The sequence below is a fragment of the Phoenix dactylifera genome, chromosome 4 (assembly GCF_051530095.1).
Source record: "Phoenix dactylifera cultivar Ajwa chromosome 4, Ajwa_hap1_PhDact_Kaust_v1.1, whole genome shotgun sequence".
Lineage (NCBI taxonomy): Eukaryota > Viridiplantae > Streptophyta > Magnoliopsida > Arecales > Arecaceae > Phoenix > Phoenix dactylifera.
The window spans coordinates 36492051-36515624 of NC_143193.1; the positions used below are offsets into that span (position 1 = coordinate 36492051).

General features: G+C 49.5%; 58 non-coding genes and 7 pseudogenes across 58 annotated transcripts; all 65 read right to left on the bottom strand.

Annotated features, from left to right (window-relative positions):
- Positions 1 to 16: 16 nt before the first annotated feature.
- Positions 17 to 135, bottom strand: LOC149760619 (5S ribosomal RNA; annotated as a pseudogene).
- Positions 136 to 381: 246 nt separating this feature from the next.
- Positions 382 to 500, bottom strand: LOC149760620 (5S ribosomal RNA). Its single transcript, XR_016402793.1, has one exon. It is a non-coding gene; the product is annotated as a 5S ribosomal RNA (ribosomal RNA).
- A 247-nt stretch (positions 501 to 747) lies between these two features.
- Positions 748 to 866, bottom strand: LOC149760621 (5S ribosomal RNA). The gene has a single exon (XR_016412043.1). It is a non-coding gene; the product is annotated as a 5S ribosomal RNA (ribosomal RNA).
- A 247-nt stretch (positions 867 to 1113) lies between these two features.
- Positions 1114 to 1232, bottom strand: LOC149760622 (5S ribosomal RNA). Its single transcript, XR_016404369.1, has one exon. It is a non-coding gene; the product is annotated as a 5S ribosomal RNA (ribosomal RNA).
- A 246-nt stretch (positions 1233 to 1478) lies between these two features.
- Positions 1479 to 1597, bottom strand: LOC149760623 (5S ribosomal RNA). Its single transcript, XR_016409687.1, has one exon. It is a non-coding gene; the product is annotated as a 5S ribosomal RNA (ribosomal RNA).
- A 247-nt stretch (positions 1598 to 1844) lies between these two features.
- Positions 1845 to 1963, bottom strand: LOC149760624 (5S ribosomal RNA). Its single transcript, XR_016407328.1, has one exon. It is a non-coding gene; the product is annotated as a 5S ribosomal RNA (ribosomal RNA).
- Positions 1964 to 2209: 246 nt separating this feature from the next.
- Positions 2210 to 2328, bottom strand: LOC149760625 (5S ribosomal RNA). Its single transcript, XR_016409688.1, has one exon. It is a non-coding gene; the product is annotated as a 5S ribosomal RNA (ribosomal RNA).
- A 246-nt stretch (positions 2329 to 2574) lies between these two features.
- Positions 2575 to 2693, bottom strand: LOC149760626 (5S ribosomal RNA; annotated as a pseudogene).
- A 246-nt stretch (positions 2694 to 2939) lies between these two features.
- Positions 2940 to 3058, bottom strand: LOC149760627 (5S ribosomal RNA). The gene has a single exon (XR_016402794.1). It is a non-coding gene; the product is annotated as a 5S ribosomal RNA (ribosomal RNA).
- Positions 3059 to 3305: 247 nt separating this feature from the next.
- LOC149760628 (5S ribosomal RNA) lies at positions 3306 to 3424 on the bottom strand. Its single transcript, XR_016412044.1, has one exon. It is a non-coding gene; the product is annotated as a 5S ribosomal RNA (ribosomal RNA).
- Positions 3425 to 3671: 247 nt separating this feature from the next.
- Positions 3672 to 3790, bottom strand: LOC149760629 (5S ribosomal RNA). Its single transcript, XR_016404370.1, has one exon. It is a non-coding gene; the product is annotated as a 5S ribosomal RNA (ribosomal RNA).
- A 246-nt stretch (positions 3791 to 4036) lies between these two features.
- On the bottom strand, positions 4037 to 4155 carry LOC149760630 (5S ribosomal RNA). Its single transcript, XR_016409689.1, has one exon. It is a non-coding gene; the product is annotated as a 5S ribosomal RNA (ribosomal RNA).
- A 247-nt stretch (positions 4156 to 4402) lies between these two features.
- Positions 4403 to 4521, bottom strand: LOC149760631 (5S ribosomal RNA). The gene has a single exon (XR_016407329.1). It is a non-coding gene; the product is annotated as a 5S ribosomal RNA (ribosomal RNA).
- Positions 4522 to 4767: 246 nt separating this feature from the next.
- On the bottom strand, positions 4768 to 4886 carry LOC149760632 (5S ribosomal RNA). The gene has a single exon (XR_016409691.1). It is a non-coding gene; the product is annotated as a 5S ribosomal RNA (ribosomal RNA).
- Positions 4887 to 5132: 246 nt separating this feature from the next.
- Positions 5133 to 5251, bottom strand: LOC149760633 (5S ribosomal RNA; annotated as a pseudogene).
- A 246-nt stretch (positions 5252 to 5497) lies between these two features.
- Positions 5498 to 5616, bottom strand: LOC149760634 (5S ribosomal RNA). The gene has a single exon (XR_016402795.1). It is a non-coding gene; the product is annotated as a 5S ribosomal RNA (ribosomal RNA).
- A 247-nt stretch (positions 5617 to 5863) lies between these two features.
- LOC149760635 (5S ribosomal RNA) lies at positions 5864 to 5982 on the bottom strand. Its single transcript, XR_016401387.1, has one exon. It is a non-coding gene; the product is annotated as a 5S ribosomal RNA (ribosomal RNA).
- Positions 5983 to 6228: 246 nt separating this feature from the next.
- Positions 6229 to 6347, bottom strand: LOC149760636 (5S ribosomal RNA). The gene has a single exon (XR_016407633.1). It is a non-coding gene; the product is annotated as a 5S ribosomal RNA (ribosomal RNA).
- Positions 6348 to 6592: 245 nt separating this feature from the next.
- LOC149760637 (5S ribosomal RNA) lies at positions 6593 to 6711 on the bottom strand. The gene has a single exon (XR_016404261.1). It is a non-coding gene; the product is annotated as a 5S ribosomal RNA (ribosomal RNA).
- Positions 6712 to 6957: 246 nt separating this feature from the next.
- Positions 6958 to 7076, bottom strand: LOC149760638 (5S ribosomal RNA). The gene has a single exon (XR_016409692.1). It is a non-coding gene; the product is annotated as a 5S ribosomal RNA (ribosomal RNA).
- Positions 7077 to 7324: 248 nt separating this feature from the next.
- Positions 7325 to 7443, bottom strand: LOC149760639 (5S ribosomal RNA). The gene has a single exon (XR_016412045.1). It is a non-coding gene; the product is annotated as a 5S ribosomal RNA (ribosomal RNA).
- Positions 7444 to 7690: 247 nt separating this feature from the next.
- LOC149760640 (5S ribosomal RNA) lies at positions 7691 to 7809 on the bottom strand. Its single transcript, XR_016407719.1, has one exon. It is a non-coding gene; the product is annotated as a 5S ribosomal RNA (ribosomal RNA).
- Positions 7810 to 8055: 246 nt separating this feature from the next.
- Positions 8056 to 8174, bottom strand: LOC149760641 (5S ribosomal RNA). Its single transcript, XR_016400503.1, has one exon. It is a non-coding gene; the product is annotated as a 5S ribosomal RNA (ribosomal RNA).
- Positions 8175 to 8421: 247 nt separating this feature from the next.
- Positions 8422 to 8540, bottom strand: LOC149760642 (5S ribosomal RNA). Its single transcript, XR_016407634.1, has one exon. It is a non-coding gene; the product is annotated as a 5S ribosomal RNA (ribosomal RNA).
- A 245-nt stretch (positions 8541 to 8785) lies between these two features.
- Positions 8786 to 8904, bottom strand: LOC149760643 (5S ribosomal RNA). Its single transcript, XR_016412643.1, has one exon. It is a non-coding gene; the product is annotated as a 5S ribosomal RNA (ribosomal RNA).
- A 247-nt stretch (positions 8905 to 9151) lies between these two features.
- LOC149760644 (5S ribosomal RNA) lies at positions 9152 to 9270 on the bottom strand. The gene has a single exon (XR_016402349.1). It is a non-coding gene; the product is annotated as a 5S ribosomal RNA (ribosomal RNA).
- A 246-nt stretch (positions 9271 to 9516) lies between these two features.
- On the bottom strand, positions 9517 to 9635 carry LOC149760645 (5S ribosomal RNA; annotated as a pseudogene).
- Positions 9636 to 9881: 246 nt separating this feature from the next.
- LOC149760646 (5S ribosomal RNA) lies at positions 9882 to 10000 on the bottom strand. The gene has a single exon (XR_016402711.1). It is a non-coding gene; the product is annotated as a 5S ribosomal RNA (ribosomal RNA).
- A 246-nt stretch (positions 10001 to 10246) lies between these two features.
- On the bottom strand, positions 10247 to 10365 carry LOC149760647 (5S ribosomal RNA). Its single transcript, XR_016409693.1, has one exon. It is a non-coding gene; the product is annotated as a 5S ribosomal RNA (ribosomal RNA).
- Positions 10366 to 10612: 247 nt separating this feature from the next.
- On the bottom strand, positions 10613 to 10731 carry LOC149760648 (5S ribosomal RNA). The gene has a single exon (XR_016407330.1). It is a non-coding gene; the product is annotated as a 5S ribosomal RNA (ribosomal RNA).
- Positions 10732 to 10977: 246 nt separating this feature from the next.
- On the bottom strand, positions 10978 to 11096 carry LOC149760649 (5S ribosomal RNA). Its single transcript, XR_016409694.1, has one exon. It is a non-coding gene; the product is annotated as a 5S ribosomal RNA (ribosomal RNA).
- A 248-nt stretch (positions 11097 to 11344) lies between these two features.
- On the bottom strand, positions 11345 to 11463 carry LOC149760650 (5S ribosomal RNA). The gene has a single exon (XR_016412046.1). It is a non-coding gene; the product is annotated as a 5S ribosomal RNA (ribosomal RNA).
- Positions 11464 to 11710: 247 nt separating this feature from the next.
- Positions 11711 to 11829, bottom strand: LOC149760651 (5S ribosomal RNA). Its single transcript, XR_016405534.1, has one exon. It is a non-coding gene; the product is annotated as a 5S ribosomal RNA (ribosomal RNA).
- A 246-nt stretch (positions 11830 to 12075) lies between these two features.
- LOC149760652 (5S ribosomal RNA) lies at positions 12076 to 12194 on the bottom strand. Its single transcript, XR_016409695.1, has one exon. It is a non-coding gene; the product is annotated as a 5S ribosomal RNA (ribosomal RNA).
- A 248-nt stretch (positions 12195 to 12442) lies between these two features.
- On the bottom strand, positions 12443 to 12561 carry LOC149760653 (5S ribosomal RNA). Its single transcript, XR_016412047.1, has one exon. It is a non-coding gene; the product is annotated as a 5S ribosomal RNA (ribosomal RNA).
- A 247-nt stretch (positions 12562 to 12808) lies between these two features.
- Positions 12809 to 12927, bottom strand: LOC149760654 (5S ribosomal RNA). Its single transcript, XR_016405587.1, has one exon. It is a non-coding gene; the product is annotated as a 5S ribosomal RNA (ribosomal RNA).
- A 246-nt stretch (positions 12928 to 13173) lies between these two features.
- Positions 13174 to 13292, bottom strand: LOC149760655 (5S ribosomal RNA). Its single transcript, XR_016400837.1, has one exon. It is a non-coding gene; the product is annotated as a 5S ribosomal RNA (ribosomal RNA).
- Positions 13293 to 13539: 247 nt separating this feature from the next.
- LOC149760656 (5S ribosomal RNA) lies at positions 13540 to 13658 on the bottom strand. Its single transcript, XR_016407635.1, has one exon. It is a non-coding gene; the product is annotated as a 5S ribosomal RNA (ribosomal RNA).
- A 244-nt stretch (positions 13659 to 13902) lies between these two features.
- On the bottom strand, positions 13903 to 14021 carry LOC149760657 (5S ribosomal RNA). Its single transcript, XR_016412644.1, has one exon. It is a non-coding gene; the product is annotated as a 5S ribosomal RNA (ribosomal RNA).
- Positions 14022 to 14268: 247 nt separating this feature from the next.
- LOC149760658 (5S ribosomal RNA) lies at positions 14269 to 14387 on the bottom strand. The gene has a single exon (XR_016401388.1). It is a non-coding gene; the product is annotated as a 5S ribosomal RNA (ribosomal RNA).
- A 245-nt stretch (positions 14388 to 14632) lies between these two features.
- Positions 14633 to 14751, bottom strand: LOC149760659 (5S ribosomal RNA). The gene has a single exon (XR_016404262.1). It is a non-coding gene; the product is annotated as a 5S ribosomal RNA (ribosomal RNA).
- A 246-nt stretch (positions 14752 to 14997) lies between these two features.
- Positions 14998 to 15116, bottom strand: LOC149760660 (5S ribosomal RNA). Its single transcript, XR_016403038.1, has one exon. It is a non-coding gene; the product is annotated as a 5S ribosomal RNA (ribosomal RNA).
- A 247-nt stretch (positions 15117 to 15363) lies between these two features.
- Positions 15364 to 15482, bottom strand: LOC149760661 (5S ribosomal RNA). Its single transcript, XR_016401389.1, has one exon. It is a non-coding gene; the product is annotated as a 5S ribosomal RNA (ribosomal RNA).
- A 246-nt stretch (positions 15483 to 15728) lies between these two features.
- LOC149760662 (5S ribosomal RNA) lies at positions 15729 to 15847 on the bottom strand. Its single transcript, XR_016406645.1, has one exon. It is a non-coding gene; the product is annotated as a 5S ribosomal RNA (ribosomal RNA).
- Positions 15848 to 16092: 245 nt separating this feature from the next.
- On the bottom strand, positions 16093 to 16211 carry LOC149760663 (5S ribosomal RNA). Its single transcript, XR_016404263.1, has one exon. It is a non-coding gene; the product is annotated as a 5S ribosomal RNA (ribosomal RNA).
- Positions 16212 to 16457: 246 nt separating this feature from the next.
- LOC149760664 (5S ribosomal RNA) lies at positions 16458 to 16576 on the bottom strand. The gene has a single exon (XR_016409697.1). It is a non-coding gene; the product is annotated as a 5S ribosomal RNA (ribosomal RNA).
- Positions 16577 to 16824: 248 nt separating this feature from the next.
- LOC149760665 (5S ribosomal RNA) lies at positions 16825 to 16943 on the bottom strand. Its single transcript, XR_016412883.1, has one exon. It is a non-coding gene; the product is annotated as a 5S ribosomal RNA (ribosomal RNA).
- A 248-nt stretch (positions 16944 to 17191) lies between these two features.
- On the bottom strand, positions 17192 to 17310 carry LOC149760666 (5S ribosomal RNA; annotated as a pseudogene).
- A 246-nt stretch (positions 17311 to 17556) lies between these two features.
- Positions 17557 to 17675, bottom strand: LOC149760667 (5S ribosomal RNA; annotated as a pseudogene).
- A 245-nt stretch (positions 17676 to 17920) lies between these two features.
- On the bottom strand, positions 17921 to 18039 carry LOC149760668 (5S ribosomal RNA). Its single transcript, XR_016404264.1, has one exon. It is a non-coding gene; the product is annotated as a 5S ribosomal RNA (ribosomal RNA).
- Positions 18040 to 18285: 246 nt separating this feature from the next.
- On the bottom strand, positions 18286 to 18404 carry LOC149760669 (5S ribosomal RNA). Its single transcript, XR_016412494.1, has one exon. It is a non-coding gene; the product is annotated as a 5S ribosomal RNA (ribosomal RNA).
- A 248-nt stretch (positions 18405 to 18652) lies between these two features.
- On the bottom strand, positions 18653 to 18771 carry LOC149760670 (5S ribosomal RNA). The gene has a single exon (XR_016412048.1). It is a non-coding gene; the product is annotated as a 5S ribosomal RNA (ribosomal RNA).
- Positions 18772 to 19018: 247 nt separating this feature from the next.
- Positions 19019 to 19137, bottom strand: LOC149760671 (5S ribosomal RNA). Its single transcript, XR_016405588.1, has one exon. It is a non-coding gene; the product is annotated as a 5S ribosomal RNA (ribosomal RNA).
- A 246-nt stretch (positions 19138 to 19383) lies between these two features.
- Positions 19384 to 19502, bottom strand: LOC149760672 (5S ribosomal RNA). The gene has a single exon (XR_016409698.1). It is a non-coding gene; the product is annotated as a 5S ribosomal RNA (ribosomal RNA).
- Positions 19503 to 19749: 247 nt separating this feature from the next.
- LOC149760673 (5S ribosomal RNA) lies at positions 19750 to 19868 on the bottom strand. The gene has a single exon (XR_016407636.1). It is a non-coding gene; the product is annotated as a 5S ribosomal RNA (ribosomal RNA).
- Positions 19869 to 20113: 245 nt separating this feature from the next.
- Positions 20114 to 20232, bottom strand: LOC149760674 (5S ribosomal RNA). Its single transcript, XR_016412645.1, has one exon. It is a non-coding gene; the product is annotated as a 5S ribosomal RNA (ribosomal RNA).
- Positions 20233 to 20479: 247 nt separating this feature from the next.
- On the bottom strand, positions 20480 to 20598 carry LOC149760675 (5S ribosomal RNA). Its single transcript, XR_016402350.1, has one exon. It is a non-coding gene; the product is annotated as a 5S ribosomal RNA (ribosomal RNA).
- Positions 20599 to 20844: 246 nt separating this feature from the next.
- LOC149760676 (5S ribosomal RNA) lies at positions 20845 to 20963 on the bottom strand. The gene has a single exon (XR_016406646.1). It is a non-coding gene; the product is annotated as a 5S ribosomal RNA (ribosomal RNA).
- Positions 20964 to 21209: 246 nt separating this feature from the next.
- Positions 21210 to 21328, bottom strand: LOC149760677 (5S ribosomal RNA; annotated as a pseudogene).
- Positions 21329 to 21574: 246 nt separating this feature from the next.
- On the bottom strand, positions 21575 to 21693 carry LOC149760678 (5S ribosomal RNA). Its single transcript, XR_016409699.1, has one exon. It is a non-coding gene; the product is annotated as a 5S ribosomal RNA (ribosomal RNA).
- A 247-nt stretch (positions 21694 to 21940) lies between these two features.
- On the bottom strand, positions 21941 to 22059 carry LOC149760679 (5S ribosomal RNA). Its single transcript, XR_016407639.1, has one exon. It is a non-coding gene; the product is annotated as a 5S ribosomal RNA (ribosomal RNA).
- Positions 22060 to 22303: 244 nt separating this feature from the next.
- On the bottom strand, positions 22304 to 22422 carry LOC149760680 (5S ribosomal RNA). Its single transcript, XR_016412646.1, has one exon. It is a non-coding gene; the product is annotated as a 5S ribosomal RNA (ribosomal RNA).
- Positions 22423 to 22669: 247 nt separating this feature from the next.
- On the bottom strand, positions 22670 to 22788 carry LOC149760681 (5S ribosomal RNA). The gene has a single exon (XR_016401390.1). It is a non-coding gene; the product is annotated as a 5S ribosomal RNA (ribosomal RNA).
- Positions 22789 to 23034: 246 nt separating this feature from the next.
- Positions 23035 to 23153, bottom strand: LOC149760682 (5S ribosomal RNA). The gene has a single exon (XR_016405279.1). It is a non-coding gene; the product is annotated as a 5S ribosomal RNA (ribosomal RNA).
- A 245-nt stretch (positions 23154 to 23398) lies between these two features.
- On the bottom strand, positions 23399 to 23517 carry LOC149760683 (5S ribosomal RNA). The gene has a single exon (XR_016404265.1). It is a non-coding gene; the product is annotated as a 5S ribosomal RNA (ribosomal RNA).
- Between the last annotated feature and the right edge of the window lie 57 nt (positions 23518 to 23574).

A 23574-nucleotide genomic window follows, 5' to 3' on the forward strand; every position in this document is an offset into this window, starting at 1 on the left:
CGGGCAAAAAATAAAAAGGGTGCAACACGAGGACTTCCCAGGGGGTCACCCATCCTAGTACTTCTCTCGCCCAAGCACGCCTAACTGCGGAGTTATGATGGGATCCGGTGCATTAGTGCTGGTATGATCGCACCCATGACATGCCCTTCGAAACTCCCTTTTATGACAAAGCAGCAGACCGCGACGGCCCGAGACATTCGCGCTGCCGGGGCCGTTCTGGCGTAGGATTCAACGCGCTGTTCCGCTATGTGGCATGGCACCGCCCGTCTCCGGACTCAGTTTATTTTCGGGAAAAAAAAATTATCCGAAGAGGAAAAGCCAAAAGCCGAAAAATTAAAAATGAATATTATCAAAAAATAAAAAAGCGGGCAAAAAATAAAAAGGGTGCAACACGAGGACTTCCCAGGGGGTCACCCATCCTAGTACTACTCTCGCCCAAGCACGCTTAACTGCGGAGTTCTGATGGGATCCGGTGCATTAGTGCTGGTACGATCGCACCCATGACATGCCCTTCGAAACTCCCTTTTATGACAAAGCAGCAGACCTCGACGGCCCGAGACATTCACGCTGCCGGGGCCGTTCTGGCGTAGGATTCAACGCGCTGGTCCCGCTATGCGGCATGGCACCGCCAGTCTCCGGACTCAGTTTATTGTCGGGGAAAAAAAATTATCCGAAGACGAAAAGCCAAAAGCCGAAAAATTAAAAATAAATATTATCAAAAAATAAAAAAGCGGGCAAAAAATAAAAAGGGTGCAACACGAGGACTTCCCAGGGGGTCACCCATCCTAGTACTACTCTCGCCCAAGCACGCTTAACTGCGGAGTTCTGATGGGATCCGGTGCATTAGTGCTGGTATGATCGCACCCATGATATGCCCTTCGAAACTCCCTTTTATGACAAAGCAGCAGACCTCGACGGCCCGAGACATTCGCGCTGCCGGGGCCGTTCTGGCGTAGGATTCAACGCGCTGGTCCCGCTATGCGGCATGGCACCGCCAGTCTCCGGACCCAGTTTATTGTCGGGGGAAAAAAATTATCCGAAGAGGAAAAGCCAAAAGCCAAAAAATTAAAAATAAATATTATCAAAAAATAAAAAAGCGGGCAAAAAATAAAAGGGGTGCAACACGAGGACTTCCCAGGGGGTCACCCATCCTAGTACTACTCTCGCCCAAGCACGCTTAACTGCGGTGTTCTGATGGGATCCGGTGCATTAGTGCTGGTATGATCGCACCCATGACATGCCCATCGAAACACCCTTTTATGACAAAGCAGCAGACCTCGACGGCCCGAGACATTCGCGCTGCCGGGGCCGTTCTGGCGTAGGATTCAATGCGCTGTTCCGCTATGCGGCATGGCATCGCGAGTCTCCGGACTCAGTTTATTTTCGAGGGAAAAAAATTATCCGAAGAGGAAAAGCCAAAAGCCAAAAAATGAAAAATAAATGTTATCAAAAAAGAAAAAAGCGGGCAAAAAATAAAAGGGGTGCAACACGAGGACTTCCCAGGGGGTCACCCATCCTAGTACTACTCTCGCCCAAGCACGCTTAACTGCGGAGTTCTGATGGGATCCGGTGCATTAGTGCTGGTATGATCGCACCCATGATATGCCCTTCGAAACTCCCTTTTATGACAAAGCAGCAGACCTCGACGGCCCGAGACATTCGCGCTGCCGGGGCCGTTCTGGCGTAGGATTCAACGCGCTGGTCCCGCTATGCGGCATGGCACCGCCAGTCTCCGGACCCAGTTTATTGTCGGGGGAAAAAAATTATCCGAAGAGGAAAAGCCAAAAGCCAAAAAATTAAAAATAAATATTATCAAAAAATAAAAAAGCGGGCAAAAAATAAAAAGGGTGCAACATGAGGACTTCCCAGGGGGTCACCCATCCTAGTACTACTCTCGCCCAAGCACGCTTAACTGCGGAGTTCTGATAGGATCCGGTGCATTAGTGCTGGTATGATCGCACCCAAGACATGCCCTTCGAAACTCCCTTTTATGACAAAGTAGCAGACCTCGACGGCCCGAGACATTCGCGCTGCCGGGGCCGTTCTGGCGTAGGATTCAACACGCTGTTCCGCTATGCGGCATGGCACCGCCAGTCTCCGGACTCGGTTTATTTTCGGGGGAAAAAAATTATCCGAAGAGGAAAAGCCAAAAGCCGAAAAATAAAAAATAAATGTTATCAAAAAATAAAAAAGCAGGCAAAAAATAAAAGGGGTGCAACACGAGGACTTCCCAGGGGGTCACCCATCCTAGTACTACTCTCGCCCAAGCACGCTTAACTGCGGAGTTCTGATGGGATCCGGTGCATTAGTGCTGGTATGATCGCACCCATGACATGCCCTTCGAAACTCCCTTTTATGACAAAGCAGCAGACCTCGACGGCCCGAGACATTCGAGCTGCCGGGGCCGTTCTGGCGTAGGATTCAACGCGCTGTTCCGCTATGCGGCATGGCACCGCCAGTCTCCGGACTCAGTTTATTTTCGGGGGGAAAAAATTATCCGAAGAGGAAAAGCCAAAAGCCAAAAAATTAAAAATAAATATTATCAAAAAATAAAAAAGCGGGCAAAAAATAAAAAGGGTGCAACACGAGGACTTCCCAGGGGGTCACCCATCCTAGTACTTCTCTCGCCCAAGCACGCCTAACTGCGGAGTTATGATGGGATCCGGTGCATTAGTGCTGGTATGATCGCACCCATGACATGCCCTTCGAAACTCCCTTTTATGACAAAGCAGCAGACCGCGACGGCCCGAGACATTCGCGCTGCCGGGGCCGTTCTGGCGTAGGATTCAACGCGCTGTTCCGCTATGCGGCATGGCACCGCCCGTCTCCGGACTCAGTTTATTTTCGGGAAAAAAAAATTATCCGAAGAGGAAAAGCCAAAAGCCGAAAAATTAAAAATGAATATTATCAAAAAATAAAAAAGCGGGCAAAAAATAAAAAGGGTGCAACACGAGGACTTCCCAGGGGGTCACCCATCCTAGTACTACTCTCGCCCAAGCACGCTTAACTGCGGAGTTCTGATGGGATCCGGTGCATTAGTGCTGGTACGATCGCACCCATGACATGCCCTTCGAAACTCCCTTTTATGACAAAGCAGCAGACCTCGACGGCCCGAGACATTCACGCTGCCGGGGCCGTTCTGGCGTAGGATTCAACGCGCTGGTCCCGCTATGCGGCATGGCCCCGCCAGTCTCCGGACTCAGTTTATTGTCGGGGAAAAAAAATTATCCGAAGACGAAAAGCCAAAAGCCGAAAAATTAAAAATAAATATTATCAAAAAATAAAAAAGCGGGCAAAAAATAAAAAGGGTGCAACACGAGGACTTCCCAGGGGGTCACCCATCCTAGTACTACTCTCGCCCAAGCACGCTTAACTGCGGAGTTCTGATGGGATCCGGTGCATTAGTGCTGGTATGATCGCACCCATGATATGCCCTTCGAAACTCCCTTTTATGACAAAGCAGCAGACCTCGACGGCCCGAGACATTCGCGCTGCCGGGGCCGTTCTGGCGTAGGATTAAACGCGCTGGTCCCGCTATGCGGCATGGCACCGCCAGTCTCCGGACCCAGTTTATTGTCGGGGGAAAAAAATTATCCGAAGAGGAAAAGCCAAAAGCCAAAAAATTAAAAATAAATATTATCAAAAAATAAAAAAGCGGGCAAAAAATAAAAGGGGTGCAACACGAGGACTTCCCAGGGGGTCACCCATCCTAGTACTACTCTCGCCCAAGCACGCTTAACTGCGGTGTTCTGATGGGATCCGGTGCATTAGTGCTGGTATGATCGCACCCATGACATGCCCATCGAAACACCCTTTTATGACAAAGCAGCAGACCTCGACGGCCCGAGACATTCGCGCTGCCGGGGCCGTTCTGGCGTAGGATTCAATGCGCTGTTCCGCTATGCGGCATGGCATCGCGAGTCTCCGGACTCAGTTTATTTTCGAGGGAAAAAAATTATCCGAAGAGGAAAAGCCAAAAGCCAAAAAATGAAAAATAAATGTTATCAAAAAAGAAAAAAGCGGGCAAAAAATAAAAGGGGTGCAACACGAGGACTTCCCAGGGGGTCACCCATCCTAGTACTACTCTCGCCCAAGCACGCTTAACTGCGGAGTTCTGATGGGATCCGGTGCATTAGTGCTGGTATGATCGCACCCATGATATGCCCTTCGAAACTCCCTTTTATGACAAAGCAGCAGACCTCGACGGCCCGAGACATTCGCGCTGCCGGGGCCGTTCTGGCGTAGGATTCAACGCGCTGGTCCCGCTATGCGGCATGGCACCGCCAGTCTCCGGACCCAGTTTATTGTCGGGGGAAAAAAATTATCCGAAGAGGAAAAGCCAAAAGCCAAAAAATTAAAAATAAATATTATCAAAAAATAAAAAAGCGGGCAAAAAATAAAAAGGGTGCAACATGAGGACTTCCCAGGGGGTCACCCATCCTAGTACTACTCTCGCCCAAGCACGCTTAACTGCGGAGTTCTGATAGGATCCGGTGCATTAGTGCTGGTATGATCGCACCCAAGACATGCCCTTCGAAACTCCCTTTTATGACAAAGTAGCAGACCTCGACGGCCCGAGACATTCGCGCTGCCGGGGCCGTTCTGGCGTAGGATTCAACACGCTGTTCCGCTATGCGGCATGGCACCGCCAGTCTCCGGACTCGGTTTATTTTCGGGGGAAAAAAATTATCCGAAGAGGAAAAGCCAAAAGCCGAAAAATAAAAAATAAATGTTATCAAAAAATAAAAAAGCAGGCAAAAAATAAAAGGGGTGCAACACGAGGACTTCCCAGGGGGTCACCCATCCTAGTACTACTCTCGCCCAAGCACGCTTAACTGCGGAGTTCTGATGGGATCCGGTGCATTAGTGCTGGTATGATCGCACCCATGACATGCCCTTCGAAACTCCCTTTTATGACAAAGCAGCAGACCTCGACGGCCCGAGACATTCGAGCTGCCGGGGCCGTTCTGGCGTAGGATTCAACGCGCTGTTCCGCTATGCGGCATGGCACCGCCAGTCTCCGGACTCAGTTTATTTTCGGGGGGAAAAAATTATCCGAAGAGGAAAAGCCAAAAGCCAAAAAATTAAAAATAAATATTATCAAAAAATAAAAAAGCGGGCAAAAAATAAAAAGGGTGCAACACGAGGACTTCCCAGGGGGTCAACCATCCTAGTACTTCTCTCGCCCAAGCACGCCTAACTGCGGAGTTATGATGGGATCCGGTGCATTAGTGCTGGTATGATCGCACCCATGACATGCCCTTCGAAACTCCCTTTTATGACAAAGCAGCAGACCGCGACGGCCCGAGACATTCGCGCTGCCGGGGCCGTTCTGGCGTAGGATTCAACGCGCTGTTCCGCTATGCGGCATGGCACCGCCCGTCTCCGGACTCAGTTTATTTTCGGGAAAAAAAAATTATCCGAAGAGGAAAAGCCAAAAGCCGAAAAATTAAAAATGAATATTATCAAAAAATAAAAAAGCGGGCAAAAAATAAAAAGGGTGCAACACGAGGACTTCCCAGGGGGTCACCCATCCTAGTACTACTCTCGCCCAAGCACGCTTAACTGCGGAGTTCTGATGGGATCCGGTGCATTAGTGCTGGTACGATCGCACCCATGACATGCCCTTCGAAACTCCCTTTTATGACAAAGCAGCAGACCTCGACGGCCCGAGACATTCACGCTGCCGGGGCCGTTCTGGCGTAGGATTCAACGCGCTGGTCCCGCTATGCGGCAGGGCACCGCCAGTCTCCGGACTCAGTTTATTGTCGGGGAAAAAAAATTATCCGAAGACGAAAAGCCAAAAGCCGAAAAATTAAAAATAAATATTATCAAAAAATAAAAAAGCGGGCAAAAAATAAAAAGGGTGCAACACGAGGACTTCCCAGGGGGTCACCCATCCTAGTACTACTCTCGCCCAAGCACGCTTAACTGCGGAGTTCTCATGGGATCCGGTGCATTAGTGCTGGTATGATCGCACCCAAGACATGCCCTTCGAAACTCCCTTTTAAGACAAAGCAGCAGACCTCGACGGCCCGAGACATTCGCGCTGCCGGGGCCGTTCTGACGTATGATTCAACGCGCTGTTCCGCTATGCGGCATGGCACCGCCAGTCTCCGGACTCAGTTTATTTTCGGGGGGAAAAAATTATCCGAAGAGCAAAAGCCAAAAGCCAAAAAATTAAAAATAAATATTATCAAAAAATAAAAAAGCGGGCAAAAAATAAAAAGGGTGCAACACGAGGACTTCCCAGGGGGTCACCCATCCTAGTACTTCTCTCGCCCAAGCACGCTTAACTGCGGAGTTATGATGGGATCCGGTGCATTAGTGCTGGTATGATCACACCCATGACATGCCCTTCGAAACTCCCTTTAATGACAAAGCAGCAGACCGCGACGGCCCGAGACATTCGCGCTGCCGGGGCCGTTCTGGCGTAGGATTCAACGCGCTGTTCCGCTATGCGGCATGGCACCGCCAGTCTCCGGACTCAGTTTATTTTCGGGAAAAAAAATTATCCGAAGAGGAAAAGCCAAAAGCCGAAAAATTAAAAATAAATATTATCAAAAAATAAAAAAGCGGGCAAAAAATAAAAAGGGTGCAACACGAGGACTTCCCAGGGGGTCACCCATCCTAGTACTACTCTCGCCCAAGCACGCTTAACTGCGGAGTTCTGATCGGATCCGGTGCATTAGTGCTGGTATGATCGCACCCATGACATGCCCTTCGAAACTCCCTTTTATGACGAAGCAGCAGACCTCGACGGCCCGAGGCATTCGCGCTGCCGGGGCCGTTCTGGCGTAGGATTCAACGCGCTGTTCCGCTATGCGGCATGGCACCGCGAGTCTCCGGACTCAGTTTATTTTCGGGGGAAAAAAATTATCCGAAGAGGAAAAGCCAAAAGCCGACAAATTAAAAATAAATATTATCAAAAAATAAAAAAGCGGGCAAAAAATAAAAGGGGTGCAACACGAGGACTTCCCAGGGGGTCACCCATCCTAGTACTACTCTCGCCCAAGCACGCTTAACTGCGGAGTTCTGATGGGATCCGGTGCATTAGTGCTGGTATGATCGCACCCATGACATGCCCATCGAAACTCCCTTTTATGACAAAGCAGCAGACCTCGACGGCCCGAGACATTCGCGCCGCCGGGGCCGTTCTGGCGTAGGATTCAACGCGCTGGTCCCGCTATGCGGCATAGCACCGCCAGTCTCCGGACTCAGTTTATTTTCGGGGGAAAAAAATTATCCGAAGAGAAAAAGCCAAAAGCCGAAAAATTAAAAATAAATATTATCAAAAAATAAAAAAGTGGAGAAAAAAATAAAAAGGGTGCAACACGAGGACTTCCCAGGGGGTCACCCATCCTAGTACTACTCTCGCCCAAGCACGCTTAACTGCGGAGTTCTGATGGGATCCGGTGCATTAGTGCTGGTATGATCGCACCCATGACATGCCCATCGAAACACCCTTTTATGACAAAGCAGCAGACCTCGACGGCCCGAGACATTCGCGCTGCCGGGGCCGTTCTGGCGTAGGATTCAATGCGCTGTTCCGCTATGCGGCATGGCACCGCGAGTCTCCGGACTCAGTTTATTTTCGGGGGAAAAAAATTATCCGAAGAGGAAAAGCCAAAAGCCGAAAAACTAAAAATAAATATTATCAAAAAATAAAAAAGTGGACAAAAAATAAAAAGGGGTGCAAGACGAGGACTTCCCAGGGGGTCACCCATCCTAGTACTACTCTCGCCCAAGCACGCTTAACTGCAGAGTTCTGATGGGATCCGGTGCATTAGGGCTGGTATGATCGCACCCATGACATGCCCATCGAAACACCCTTTTATGACAAAGCAGCAGACCTCGACGGCCCGAGACATTCGCGCTGCCGGGGCCGTTCTGGCGTAGGATTCAATGCGCTGTTCCGCTATGCGGCATGGCACCGCGAGTCTCCGGACTCAGTTTATTTTCGAGGGAAAAAAATTATCCGAAGAGGAAAAGCCAAAAGCCAAAAAATTAAAAATAAATGTTATCAAAAAAGAAAAATGCGGGCAAAAAATAAAAGGGGTGCAACACGAGGACTTCCCAGGGGGTCACCCATTCTAGTACTACTCTCGCCCAAGCACGCTTAACTGCGGAGTTCTGATGGGATCCGGTGCATTAGTGCTGGTATGATCGCACCCATGATATGCCCTTCGAAACTCCCTTTTATGACAAAGCAGCAGACCTCGGCGGCCCGAGACATTCGCGCTGCCGGGGCCGTTCTGGCGTAGGATTCAACGCGCTGGTCCCGCTATGCGGCATGGCACCGCCAGTCTCCGGACCCAGTTTATTGTCGGGGGAAAAAAATTATCCGAAGAGGAAAAGCCAAAAGCCAAAAAATTAAAAATAAATATTATCAAAAAATAAAAAAGCGGGCAAAAAATAAAAAGGGTGCAACACGAGGACTTCCCAGGGGGTCACCCATCCTAGTACTTCTCTCGCCCAAGCACGCTTAACTGCGGAGTTATGATGGGATCCGGTGCATTAGTGCTGGTATGATCACACCCATGACATGCCCTTCGAAACTCCCTTTTATGACAAAGCAGCAGACCGCGACGGCCCGAGACATTCGCGCTGCCGGGGCCGTTCTGGCGTAGAATTCAACGCGCTGTTCCGCTATGCGGCATGGCACCGCCAGTCTCCGGACTCAGTTTATTTTCGGAAAAAAAAATTATCCGAAGAGGAAAAGCCAAAAGCCGAAAAATTAAAAATAAATATTATCAAAAAATAAAAAAGCGGGCAAAAAATAAAAAGGGTGCAACACGAGGACTTCCCAGGGGGTCACCCATCCTAGTACTACTCTCGCCCAAGCACGCTTAACTACGGAGTTCTGATGGGATCCGGTGCATTAGTGCTGGTATGATCGCACCCATGACATGCCCTTCGAAACTCCCTTTTATGACAAAGCAGCAGACCTCGACGGCCCGAGACATTCACGCTGCCGGGGCCGTTCTGGCGTAGGATTCAACGCGCTGGTCCCGCTATGCGGCATGGCACCGCCAGTCTCCGGACTCAGTTTATTGTCGGGGAAAAAAAATTATCCGAAGAGGAAAAGCCAAAAGCCGAAAAATTAAAAATAAATATTATCAAAAAATAAAAAAGCGGGCAAAAAATAAAAAGGGTGCAACACGAGGACTTCCCAGGGGGTCACCCATCCTAGTACTACTCTCACCCAAGCACGCTTAACTGCGGAGTTCTGATGGGATCCGGTGCATTAGTGCTGGTATGATCGCACCCAAGACATGCCCTTCGAAACTCCCTTTTAAGACAAAGCAGCAGACCTCGACGGCCCGAGACATTCGCGCTGCCGGGGCCGTTCTGGCGTATGATTCAACGCGCTGTTCCGCTATGCGGCATGGCACCGCCAGTCTCCGGACTCAGTTTATTTTCTGGGAGAAAAAATTATCCGAAGAGGAAAAGCCAAAAGCCAAAAAATTAAAAATAAATATTACCAAAAAATAAAAAAGCGGGCAAAAAATAAAAAGGGTGCAACTCGAGGACTTTCCAGGGGGTCACCCATCCTAGTACTTCTCTCGCCCAAGCACGCTTAACTGCGGAGTTATGATGGGATCCGGTGCATTAGTGCTGGTATGATCGCACCCATGACATGCCCTTCGAAACTCCCTTTTATGACAAAGCAGCAGACCGCGACGGCCCGAGGCATTCGCGCTGCCGGGGCCGTTCTAGCGTAGGATTCAACGCGCTGTTCCGCTATGCGGCATGGCACCGCGAGTCTCCGGACTCAGTTTATTTTCGAGGGAAAAAAATTATCCCAACAGGAAAAGCCAAAAGCCAAAAAATTAAAAATAAATGTTATCAAAAAAGAAAAAAGCGGGCAAAAAATAAAAGGGGTGCAACACGAGGACTTCCCAGGGGGTCACCCATCCTAGTACTACTCTCGCCCAAGCTCGCTTAACTGCGGAGTTCTGATGGGATCCGGTGCATTAGTGCTGGTATGATCGCACCCATGACATGCCCATCGAAACACCCTTTTATGACAAAGCAGCAGACCTCGACGGCCCGAGACATTCGCGCTGCCGGGGCCGTTCTGGCGTAGGATTCAATGCGCTGTTCCGCTATGCGGCATGGCATCGCGAGTCTCCGGACTCAGTTTATTTTCGAGGGAAAAAAATTATCCGAAGAGGAAAAGCCAAAAGCCAAAAAATTAAAAATAAATGTTATCAAAAAAGAAAAAAGCGGGCAAAAAATAAAAGGGGTGCAACACGAGGACTTCCCAGGGGGTCACCCATCCTAGTACTACTCTCGCCCAAGCACGCTTAACTGCGGAGTTCTGATGGGATCCGGTGCATTAGTGCTGGTATGATCGCACCCATGATATGCCCTTCGAAACTCCCTTTTATGACAAAGCAGCAGACCTCGACGGCCCGAGACATTCGCGCTGCCGGGGCCGTTCTGGCGTAGGATTCAACGCGCTGGTCCCGCTATGCGGCATGGCACCGCCAGTCTCCGGACCCAGTTTATTGTCGGGGGAAAAAAATTATCCGAAGAGGAAAAGCCCAAAGCCAAAAAATTAAAAATAAATATTATCAAAAAATAAAAAAGCGGGCAAAAAATAAAAAGGGTGCAACATGAGGACTTCCCAGGGGGTCACCCATCCTAGTACTACTCTCGCCCAAGCACGCTTAACTGCGGAGTTCTGATAGGATCCGGTGCATTAGTGCTGGTATGATCGCACCCAAGACATGCCCTTCGAAACTCCCTTTTATGACAAAGTAGCAGACCTCGACGGCCCGAGACATTCGCGCTGCCGGGGCCGTTCTGGCGTAGGATTCAACACGCTGTTCCGCTATGCGGCATGGCACCGCCAGTCTCCGGACTCAGTTTATTTTCGGAGGAAAAAAATTATCCGAAGAGGAAAAGCCAAAAGCCGAAAAATAAAAAATAAATGTTATCAAAAAATAAAAAAGCGGGCAAAAAATAAAAGGGGTGCAACACGAGGACTTCCCAGGGGGTCACCCATCCTAGTACTACTCTCGCCCAAGCACGCTTAACTGCGGAGTTCTGATGGGATCCGGTGCATTAGTGCTGGTATGATCGCACCCATGACATGCCCATCGAAACTCCCTTTTATGACAAAGCAGCAGACCTCGACGGCCCGAGACATTCGCGCCGCCGGGGCCGTTCTGGCGTAGGATTCAACGCGCTGGTCCCGCTATGCGGCATAGCACCGCCAGTCTCCGGACTCAGTTTATTTTCGGGGGAAAAAAATTATCCGAAGAGGAAAAGCCAAAAGCCGAAAAATTAAAAATAAATATTATCAAAAAATAAAAAAGTGGAGAAAAAAATAAAAAGGGTGCAACACGAGGACTTCCCAGGGGGTCACCCATCCTAGTACTACTCTCGCCCAAGCACGCTTAACTGCGGAGTTCTGATGGGATCCGGTGCATTAGTGCTGGTATGATCGCACCCATGACATGCCCATCGAAACACCCTTTTGTGACAAAGCTGCAGACCTCGACGGCCCGAGACATTCGCGCTGCCGGGGCCGTTCTGGCGTAGGATTCAATGCGCTGTTCCGCTATGCGGCATGGCACCGCGAGTCTCCGGACTCAGTTTATTTTCGGGGGAAAAAAATTATCCGAAGAGGAAAAGCCAAAAGCCGAAAAATTAAAAATAAATATTATCAAAAAATAAAAAAGTGGGCAAAAAATAAAAAGGGGTGCAAGACGAGGACTTCCCAGGGGGTCACCCATCCTAGTACTACTCTCGCCCAAGCACGCTTAACTGCGGAGTTCTGATAGGATCCGGTGCATTAGTGCTGGTATGATCGCACCCAAGACATGCCCTTCGAAACTCCCTTTTATGACAAAGTAGCAGACCTCGACGGCCCGAGACATTCGCGCTGCCGGGGCCGTTCTGGCGTAGGATTCAACACGCTGTTCCGCTATGCGGCATGGCACCGCCAGTCTCCGGACTCAGTTTATTTTCGGAGGAAAAAAATTATCCGAAGAGGAAAAGCCAAAAGCCGAAAAATAAAAAATAAATGTTATCAAAAAATAAAAAAGCGGGCAAAAAATAAAAGGGGTGCAACACGAGGACTTCCCAGGGGGTCACCCATCCTAGTACTACTCTCGCCCAAGCACGCTTAACTGCGGAGTTCTGATGGGATCCGGTGCATTAGTGCTGGTATGATCGCACCCATGACATGCCCATCGAAACTCCCTTTTATGACAAAGCAGCAGACCTCGACGGCCCGAGACATTCGCGCCGCCGGGGCCGTTCTGGCGTAGGATTCAACGCGCTGGTCCCGCTATGCGGCATAGCACCGCCAGTCTCCGGACTCAGTTTATTTTCGGGGGAAAAAAATTATCCGAAGAGGAAAAGCCAAAAGCCGAAAAATTAAAAATAAATATTATCAAAAAATAAAAAAGTGGAGAAAAAAATAAAAAGGGTGCAACACGAGGACTTCCCAGGGGGTCACCCATCCTAGTACTACTCTCGCCCAAGCACGCTTAACTGCGGAGTTCTGATGGGATCCGGTGCATTAGTGCTGGTATGATCGCACCCATGACATGCCCATCGAAACACCCTTTTGTGACAAAGCTGCAGACCTCGACGGCCCGAGACATTCGCGCTGCCGGGGCCGTTCTGGCGTAGGATTCAATGCGCTGTTCCGCTATGCGGCATGGCACCGCGAGTCTCCGGACTCAGTTTATTTTCGGGGGAAAAAAATTATCCGAAGAGGAAAAGCCAAAAGCCGAAAAATTAAAAATAAATATTATCAAAAAATAAAAAAGTGGGCAAAAAATAAAAAGGGGTGCAAGACGAGGACTTCCCAGGGGGTCACCCATCCTAGTACTACTCTCGCCCAAGCACGCTTAACTGCGGAGTTCTGATGGGATCCGGTGCATTAGGGCTGGTATGATCGCACCCATGACATGCCCATCGAAACACCCTTTTATGACAAAGCAGCAGACCTCGACGGCCCGAGACATTCGCGCTGCCGGGGCCGTTCTGGCGTAGGATTCAATGCGCTGTTCCGCTATGCGGCATGGCACCGCGAGTCTCCGGACTCAGTTTATTTTCGAGGGAAAAAAATTATCCGAAGAGGAAAAGCCAAAAGCCAAAAAATTAAAAATAAATGTTATCAAAAAAGAAAAATGCGGGCAAAAAATAAAAGGGGTGCAACACAAGGACTTCCCAGGGGGTCACCCATCCTAGTACTACTCTCGCCCAAGCACGCTTAACTGCGGAGTTCTGATGGGATCCGGTGCATTAGTGCTGGTATGATCGCACCCATGATATGCCCTTCGAAACTCCCTTTTATGGCAAAGCAGCAGACCTCGACGGCCCGAGACATTCGCGCTGCCGGGGCCGTTCTGGCGTAGTATTCAACGCGCTGGTCCCGCTATGCGGCATGGCACCGCCAGTCTCCGGACCCAGTTTATTGTCGGGGGAAAAAAATTATCCGAAGAGGAAAAGCCAAAAGCCAAAAAATTAAAAATAAATATTATCAAAAAATAAAAAAGCGGGCAAAAAATAAAAAGGGTGCAACACGAGGACTTCCCAGGGGGTCACCCATCCTAGTACTTCTCTCGCCCAAGCACGCTTAACTGCGGAGTTATGATGGGATCCGGTGCATTAGTGCTGGTATGATCACACCCATGACATGCCCTTCGAAACTCCCTTTTATGACAAAGCAGCAGACCGCGACGGCCCGAGACATTCGCGCTGCCGGGGCCGTTCTGGCGTAGGATTCAACGCGCTGTTCCGCTATGCGGCATGGCACCGCCAGTCTCCGGACTCTGTTTATTTTCGGAAAAAAAAATTATCCGAAGAGAAAAAGCCAAAAGCCGAAAAATTAAAAATAAATATTATCAAAAAATAAAAAAGCGGCAAAAAATAAAAAGGGTGCAACACGAGGACTTCCCAGGGGGTCACCCATCCTAGTACTACTCTCGCCCAAGCACGCTTAACTACGGAGTTCTGATGGGATCCGGTGCATTAGTGCTGGTATGATCGCACCCATGACATGCCCTTCGAAACTCCCTTTTATGACAAAGCAGCAGACCTCGACGGCCCGAGACATTCACGCTGCCGGGGCCGTTCTGGCGTAGGATTCAACGCGCTGGTCCCGCTATGCGGCATGGCACCGCCAGTCTCCGGACTCAGTTTATTGTCGGGGAAAAAAAATTATCCGAAGACGAAAAGCCAAAAGCCGAAAAATTAAAAATAAATATTATCAAAAAATAAAAAAGCGGGCAAAAAATAAAAAGGGTGCAACACGAGGACTTCCCAGGGGGTCACCCATCCTAGTACTACTCTCGCCCAAGCACGCTTAACTGCGGAGTTCTCATGGGATCCGGTGCATTAGTGCTGGTATGATCGCACCCAAGACATGCCCTTCGAAACTCCCTTTTAAGACAAAGCAGCAGACCTCGACGGCCCGAGACATTCGCGCTGCCGGGGCCGTTCTGGCGTATGATTCAACGCGCTGTTCCGCTATGCGGCATGGCACCGCCAGTCTCCGGACTCAGTTTATTTTCGGGAAAAAAAATTATCCGAAGAGGAAAAGCCAAAAGCCGAAAAATTAAAAATAAATATTATCAAAAAATAAAAAAGCGGGCAAAAAATAAAAAGGGTGCAACACGAGGACTTCCCAGGGGGTCACCCATCCTAGTACTACTCTCGCCCAAGCACGCTTAACTGCGGAGTTCTGATCGGATCCGGTGCATTAGTGCTGGTATGATCGCACCCATGACATGCCCTTCGAAACTCCCTTTTATGACGAAGCAGCAGACCTCGACGGCCCGAGGCATTCGCGCTGCCGGGGCCGTTCTGGCGTAGGATTCAACGCGCTGTTCCGCTATGCGGCATGGCACCGCCCGTCTCCGGACTCAGTTTATTTTCGGGAAAAAAAAATTATCCGAAGAGGAAAAGCCAAAAGCCGAAAAATTAAAAATAAATATTATCAAAAAATAAAAAAGCGGGCAAAAAATAAAAAGGGTGCAACACGAGGACTTCCCAGGGGGTCACCCATCCTAGTACTACTCTCGCCCAAGCACGCTTAACTGCGGAGTTCTGATGGGATCCGGTGCATTAGTGCTGGTATGATCGCGCCCATGACATGCCCTTCGAAACTCCCTTTTATGACAAAGCAGCAGACCTCGACGGCCCGAGACATTCACGCTGCCGGGGCCGTTCTGGCGTAGGATTCAACGCGCTGGTCCCGCTATGCGGCATGGCACCGCCAGTCTCCGGACTCAGTTTATTGTCGGGGAAAAAAAATTATCCGAAGACGAAAAGCCAAAAGCCGAAAAATTAAAAATAAATATTATCAAAAAATAAAAAAGCGGGCAAAAAATAAAAAGGGTGCAACACGAGGACTTCCCAGGGGGTCACCCATCCTAGTACTACTCTCGCCCAAGCACGCTTAACTGCGGAGTTCTCATGGGATCCGGTGCATTAGTGCTGGTATGATCGCACCCAAGACATGCCCTTCGAAACTCCCTTTTAAGACAAAGCAGCAGACCTCGACGGCCCGAGACATTCGCGCTGCCGGGGCCGTTCTGGCGTATGATTCAACGCGCTGTTCCGCTATGCGGCATGGCACCGCCAGTCTCCGGACTCAGTTTATTTTCGGGGGGAAAAAATTATCCGAAGAGGAAAAGCCAAAAGCCAAAAAATTAAAAATAAATATTATTAAAAAATAAAAAAGCGGGCAAAAAATAAAAAGGGTGCAACACGAGGACTTCCCAGGGGGTCACCCATCCTAGTACTTCTCTCGCCCAAGCACGCTTAACTGCGGAGTTATGATGGGATCCGGTGCATTAGTGCTGGTATGATCGCACCCATGACATGCCCTTCGAAACTCCCATTAATGACAAAGCAGCAGACCGCGACGGCCCGAGACATTCGCGCTGCCGGGGCCGTTCTGGCGTAGGATTCAACGCGCTGTTCCGCTATGCGGCATGGCACCGCCAGTCTCCGGACTCAGTTTATTTTCGGGAAAAAAAATTATCCGAAGAGGAAAAGCCAAAAGCCGAAAAATTAAAAATAAATATTATCAAAAAATAAAAAAGCGGGCAAAAAATAAAAAGGGTGCAACACGAGGACTTCCCAGGGGGTCACCCATCCTAGTACTACTCTCGCCCAAGCACGCTTAACTGCGGAGTTCTGATCGGATCCGGTGCATTAGTGCTGGTATGATCGCACCCATGACATGCCCTTCGAAACTCCCTTTTATGACGAAGCAGCAGACCTCGACGGCCCGAGGCATTCGCGCTGCCGGGGCCGTTCTGGCGTAGGATTCAACGCGCTGTTCCGCTATGCGGCATGGCACCGCGAGTCTCCGGACTCAGTTTATTTTCGGGGGAAAAAAATTATCCGAAGAGGAAAAGCCAAAAGCCGACAAATTAAAAATAAATATTATCAAAAAATAAAAAAGCGGGCAAAAAATAAAAGGGGTGCAACACGAGGACTTCCCAGGGGGTCACCCATCCTAGTACTACTCTCGCCCAAGCACGCTTAACTGCGGAGTTCTGATGGGATCCGGTGCATTAGTGCTGGTATGATCGCACCCATGACATGCCCATCGAAACTCCCTTTTATGACAAAGCAGCAGACCTCGACGGCCCGAGACATTCGCGCCGCCGGGGCCGTTCTGGCGTAGGATTCAACGCGCTGGTCCCGCTATGCGGCATAGCACCGCCAGTCTCCGGACTCAGTTTATTTTCGGGGGAAAAAAATTATCCGAAGAGGAAAAGCCAAAAGCCGAAAAATTAAAAATAAATATTATCAAAAAATAAAAAAGTGGAGAAAAAAATAAAAAGGGTGCAACACGAGGACTTCCCAGGGGGTCACCCATCCTAGTACTACTCTCGCCCAAGCACGCTTAACTGCGGAGTTCTGATGGGATCCGGTGCATTAGTGCTGGTATGATTGCACCCATGACATGCCCATCGAAACACCCTTTTATGACAAAGCAGCAGACCTCGACGGCCCGAGACATTCGCGCTGCCGGGGCCGTTCTGGCGTAGGATTCAATGCGCTGTTCCGCTATGCGGCATGGCACCGCGAGTCTCCGGACTCAGTTTATTTTCGGGGGAAAAAAATTATCCGAAGAGGAAAAGCCAAAAGCCGAAAAAATAAAAATAAATATTATCAAAAAATAAAAAAGTGGGCAAAAAATAAAAAGGGGGGGCAGGACGAGGACTTCCCAGGGGGTCACCCATCCTAGTACTACTCTCGCCCAAGCACGCTTAACTGCGGAGTTCTGATGGGATCCGGTGCATTAGGGCTGGTATGATCGCACCCATGACATGCCCATCGAAACACCCTTTTATGACAAAGCAGCAGACCTCGACGGCCCGGGACATTCGCGCTGCCGGGGCCGTTCTGGCGTAGGATTCAATGCGCTGTTCCGCTATGCGGCATGGCACCGCCAGTCTCCGGACTCAGTTTATTTTCGGGGGGAAAAAATTATCCGAAGAGGAAAAGCCAAAAGCCAAAAAATTAAAAATAAATATTATTAAAAAATAAAAAAGCGGGCAAAAAATAAAAAGGGTGCAACACGAGGACTTCCCAGGGGGTCACCCATCCTAGTACTTCTCTCGCCCAAGCACGCTTAACTGCGGAGTTATGATGGGATCCGGTGCATTAGTGCTGGTATGATCGTACCCATGACATGCCCTTCGAAACTCCCTTTAATGACAAAGCAGCAGACCGCGACGGCCCGAGACATTCGCGCTGCCGGGGCCGTTCTGGCGTAGGATTCAACGCGCTGTTCCGCTATGCGGCATGGCACCGCCAGTCTCCGGACTCAGTTTATTTTCGGGAAAAAAAATTATCCGAAGAGGAAAAGCCAAAAGCCGAAAAATTAAAAATAAATATTATCAAAAAATAAAAAAGCGGGCAAAAAATAAAAAGGGTGCAACACGAGGACTTCCCAGGGGGTCACCCATCCTAGTACTACTCTCGCCCAAGCACGCTTAACTGCGGAGTTCTGATCGGATCCGGTGCATTAGTGCTGGTATGATCGCACCCATGACATGCCCTTCGAAACTCCCATTTATGACGAAGCAGCAGACCTCGACGGCCCGAGGCATTCGCGCTGCCGGGGCCGTTCTGGCGTAGGATTCAACGCGCTGTTCCGCTATGCGGCATGGCGCCGCGAGTCTCCGGACTCAGTTTATTTTCGGGGGAAAAAAATTATCCGAAGAGGAAAAGCCAAAAGCCGACAAATTAAAAATAAATATTATCAAAAAATAAAAAAGCGGGCAAAAAATAAAAGGGGTGCAACACGAGGACTTCCCAGGGGGTCACCCATCCTAGTACTACTCTCGCCCAAGCACGCTTAACTACGGAGTTCTGATGGGATCCGGTGCATTAGTGCTGGTATGATCGCACCCATGACATGCCCATCGAAACTCCCTTTTATGACAAAGCAGCAGACCTCGACGGCCCGAGACATTCGCGCCGCCGGGGCCGTTCTGGCATAGGATTCAACGCGCTGGTCCCGCTATGCGGCATAGCACCGCCAGTCTCCGGACTCAGTTTATTTTCGGGGGAAAAAAATTATCCGAAGAGGAAAAGCCAAAAGCCGAAAAATTAAAAATAAATATTATCAAAAAATAAAAAAGTGGAGAAAAAAATAAAAAGGGTGCAACACGAGGACTTCCCAGGGGGTCACCCATCCTAGTACTACTCTCGCCCAAGCACGCTTAACTGCGGAGTTCTGATGGGATCCGGTGCATTAGTGCTGGTATGATCGCACCCATGACATGCCCATCGAAACACCCTTTTATGACAAAGCAGCAGACCTCGACGGCCCGAGACATTCGCGCTGCCGGGGCCGTTCTGGCGTAGGATTCAATGCGCTGTTCCGCTATGCGGCATGGCACCGCGAGTCTCCGGACTCAGTTTATTTTCGGGGGAAAAAAAATATCCGAAGAGGAAAAGCCAAAAGCCGAAAAATTAAAAATAAATATTATCAAAAAATAAAAAAGTGGGCAAAAAATAAAAAGGGGTGCAAGACGAGGACTTCCCAGGGGGTCACCCATCCTAGTACTACTCTCGCCCAAGCACGCTTAACTGCGGAGTTCTGATGGGATCCGGTGCATTAGGGCTGGTATGATCGCACCCATGACATGCCCATCGAAACACCCTTTTATGACAAAGCAGCAGACCTCGACGGCCCGAGACATTCGCGCTGCCGGGGCCGTTCTGGCGTAGGATTCAATGCGCTGTTCCGCTATGCGGCATGGCACCGCGAGTCTCCGGACTCAGTTTATTTTCGAGGGAAAAAAATTATCCGAAGAGGAAAAGCCAAAAGCCAAAAAATTAAAAATAAATGTTATCAAAAAAGAAAAATGCGGGCAAAACATAAAAGGGGTGCAACACGAGGACTTCCCAGGGGGTCACCCATCCTAGTACTACTCTCGCCCAAGCACGCTTAACTGCGGAGTTCTGATGGGATCCGGTGCATTAGTGCTGGTATGATCGCACCCATGACATGCCCATCGAAACTCCCTTTTATGACAAAGCAGCAGACCTCGACGGCCCGAGACATTCGCGCTGCCGGGGCCGTTCTGGCGTAGGATTCAACGCGCTGGTCCCGCTATGCGGCATGGCACCGCCAGTCTCCGGACCCAGTTTATTGTCGGGGGAAAAAAATTATCCGAAGAGGAAAAGCCAAAAGCCAAAAAATTAAAAATAAATATTATCAAAAAATAAAAAAGCGGGCAAAAAATAAAAAGGGTGCAACACGAGGACTTCCCAGGGGGTCACCCATCCTAGTACTTCTCTCGCCCAAGCACGCTTAACTGCGGAGTTATGATGGGATCCGGTGCATTAGTGCTGGTATGATCACACCCATGACATGCCCTTCGAAACTCCCTTTTATGACAAAGCAGCAGACCGCGACGGCCCGAGACATTCGCGCTGCCGGGGCCGTTCTGGCGTAGGATTCAACGCGCTGTTCCGCTATGCGGCATGGCACCGCCAGTCTCCGGACTCAGTTTATTTTCGGAAAAAAAAATTATCCGAAGAGGAAAAGCCAAAAGCCGAAAAATTAAAAATAAATATTATCAAAAAATAAAAAAGCGGGCAAAAAATAAAAAGGGTGCAACACGAGGACTTCCCAGGGGGTCACCCATCCTAGTACTACTCTCGCCCAAGCACGCTTAACTACGGAGTTCTGATGGGATCCGGTGCATTAGTGCTGGTATGATCGCACCCATGACATGCCCTTCGAAACTCCCTTTTATGACAAAGCAGCAGACCTCGACGGCCCGAGACATTCACGCTGCCGGGGCCGTTCTGGCGTAGGATTCAACGCGCTGGTCCCGCTATGCGGCATGGCACCGCCAGTCTCCGGACTCAGTTTATTGTCGGGGGAAAAAAATTATCCGAAGAGGAAAAGCCAAAAGCCGAAAAATTAAAAATAAATATTATCAAAAAATAAAAAAGCGGGCAAAAAATAAAAAGGGTGCAACACGAGGACTTCCCAGGGGGTCACCCATCCTAGTACTACTCTCACCCAAGCACGCTTAACTGCGGAGTTCTGATGGGATCCGGTGCATTAGTGCTGGTATGATCGCACCCAAGACATGCCCTTCGAAACTCCCTTTTAAGACAAAGCAGCAGACCTCGACGGCCCGAGACATTCGCGCTGCCGGGGCCGTTCTGGCGTATGATTCAACGCGCTGTTCCGCTATGCGGCATGGCACCGCCAGTCTCCGGACTCAGTTTATTTTCTGGGGGAAAAAATTATCCGAAGAGGAAAAGCCAAAAGCCAAAAAATTAAAAATAAATATTACCAAAAAATAAAAAAGCGGGCAAAAAATAAAAAGGGTGCAACACGAGGACTTCCCAGGGGGTCACCCATCCTAGTACTTCTCTCGCCCAAGCACGCTTAACTGCGGAGTTATGATGGGATCCGGTGCATTAGTGCTGGTATGATCGCACCCAAGACATGCCCTTCGAAACTCCCTTTTAAGACAAAGCAGCAGACCTCGACGGCCCGAGACATTCGCGCTGCCGGGGCCGTTCTGGCGTATGATTCAACGCGCTGTTCCGCTATGCGGCATGGCACCGCCAGTCTCCGGACTCAGTTTATTTTCTGGGGGAAAAAATTATCCGAAGAGGAAAAGCCAAAAGCCAAAAAAATAAAAATAAATATTACCAAAAAATAAAAAAGCGGGCAAAAAATAAAAAGGGTGCAACATGAGGACTTCCCAGGGGGTCACCCATCCTAGTACTACTCTCGCCCAAGCACGCTTAACTGCGGAGTTCTGATAGGATCCGCTGCATTAGTGCTAGTATGATCGCACCCAAGACATGCCCTTCGAAACTCCCTTTTATGACAAAGTAGCAGACCTCGACGGCCCGAGACATTCGCGCTGCCGGGGCCGTTCTGGCGTAGGATTCAACACGCTGTTCCGCTATGCGGCATGGCACCGCCAGTCTCCGGACTCAGTTTATTTTCGGGGGGAAAAAATTATCCGAAGAGGAAAAGCCAAAAGCCAAAAAATTAAAAATAAATGTTATCAAAAAAGAAAAATGCGGGCAAAAAATAAAAGGGGTGCAACACGAGGACTTCCCAGGGGGTCACCCATCCTAGTACTACTCTCGCCCAAGCACGCTTAACTGCGGAGTTCTGATGGGATCCGGTGCATTAGTGCTGGTATGATCGCACCCATGATATGCCCTTCGAAACTCCCTTTTATGACAAAGCAGCAGACCTCGACGGCCCGAGACATTCGCGCTGCCGGGGCCGTTCTGGCGTAGTATTCAACGCGCTGGTCCCGCTATGCGGCATGGCACCGCCAGTCTCCGGACCCAGTTTATTGTCGGGGGAAAAAAATTATCCGAAGAGGAAAAGCCAAAAGCCAAAAAATTAAAAATAAATATTATCAAAAAATAAAAAAGCGGGCAAAAAATAAAAAGGGTGCAACACGAGGACTTCCCAGGGGGTCACCCATCCTAGTACTTCTCTCGCCCAAGCACGCTTAACTGCGGAGTTATGATGGGATCCGGTGCATTAGTGCTGGTATGATCACACCCATGACATGCCCTTCGAAACTCCCTTTTATGACAAAGCAGCAGACCGCGACGGCCCGAGACATTCGCGCTGCCGGGGCCGTTCTGGCGTAGGATTCAACGCGCTGTTCCGCTATGCGGCATGGCACCGCCAGTCTCCGGACTCTGTTTATTTTCGGAAAAAAAAATTATCCGAAGAGAAAAAGCCAAAAGCCGAAAAATTAAAAATAAATATTATCAAAAAATAAAAAAGCGGCAAAAAATAAAAAGGGTGCAACACGAGGACTTCCCAGGGGGTCACCCATCCTAGTACTACTCTCGCCCAAGCACGCTTAACTACGGAGTTCTGATGGGATCCGGTGCATTAGTGCTGGTATGATCGCACCCATGACATGCCCTTCGAAACTCCCTTTTATGACAAAGCAGCAGACCTCGACGGCCCGAGACATTCACGCTGCCGGGGCCGTTCTGGCGTAGGATTCAACGCGCTGGTCCCGCTATGCGGCATGGCACCGCCAGTCTCCGGACTCAGTTTATTGTCGGGGAAAAAAAATTATCCGAAGACGAAAAGCCAAAAGCCGAAAAATTAAAAATAAATATTATCAAAAAATAAAAAAGCGGGCAAAAAATAAAAAGGGTGCAACACGAGGACTTCCCAGGGGGTCACCCATCCTAGTACTACTCTCGCCCAAGCACGCTTAACTGCGGAGTTCTCATGGGATCCGGTGCATTAGTGCTGGTATGATCGCACCCAAGACATGCCCTTCGAAACTCCCTTTTAAGACAAAGCAGCAGACCTCGACGGCCCGAGACATTCGCGCTGCCGGGGCCGTTCTGGCGTATGATTCAACGCGCTGTTCCGCTATGCGGCATGGCACCGCCAGTCTCCGGACTCAGTTTATTTTCGGGGGGAAAAAATTATCCGAAGAGGAAAAGCCAAAAGCCAAAAAATTAAAAATAAATATTATTAAAAAATAAAAAAGCGGGCAAAAAATAAAAAGGGTGCAACACGAGGACTTCCCAGGGGGTCACCCATCCTAGTACTTCCCTCGCCCAAGCACGCTTAACTGCGGAGTTATGATGGGATCCGGTGCATTAGTGCTGGTATGATCGCACCCATGACATGCCCTTCGAAACTCCCTTTAATGACAAAGCAGCAGACCGCGACGGCCCGAGACATTCGCGCTGCCGGGGCCGTTCTGGCGTAGGATTCAACGCGCTGTTCCGCTATGCGGCATGGCACCGCCAGTCTCCGGACTCAGTTTATTTTCGGAAAAAAAAATTATCCGAAGAGGAAAAGCCAAAAGCCGAAAAATTAAAAATAAATATTATCAAAAAATAAAAAAGCGGGCAAAAAATAAAAAGGGTGCAACACGAGGACTTCCCAGGGGGTCACCCATCCTAGTACTACTCTCGCCCAAGCACGCTTAACTGCGGAGTTCTGATCGGATCCGGTGCATTAGTGCTGGTATGATCGCACCCATGACATGCCCTTCGAAACTCCCTTTTATGACGAAGCAGCAGACCTCGACGGCCCGA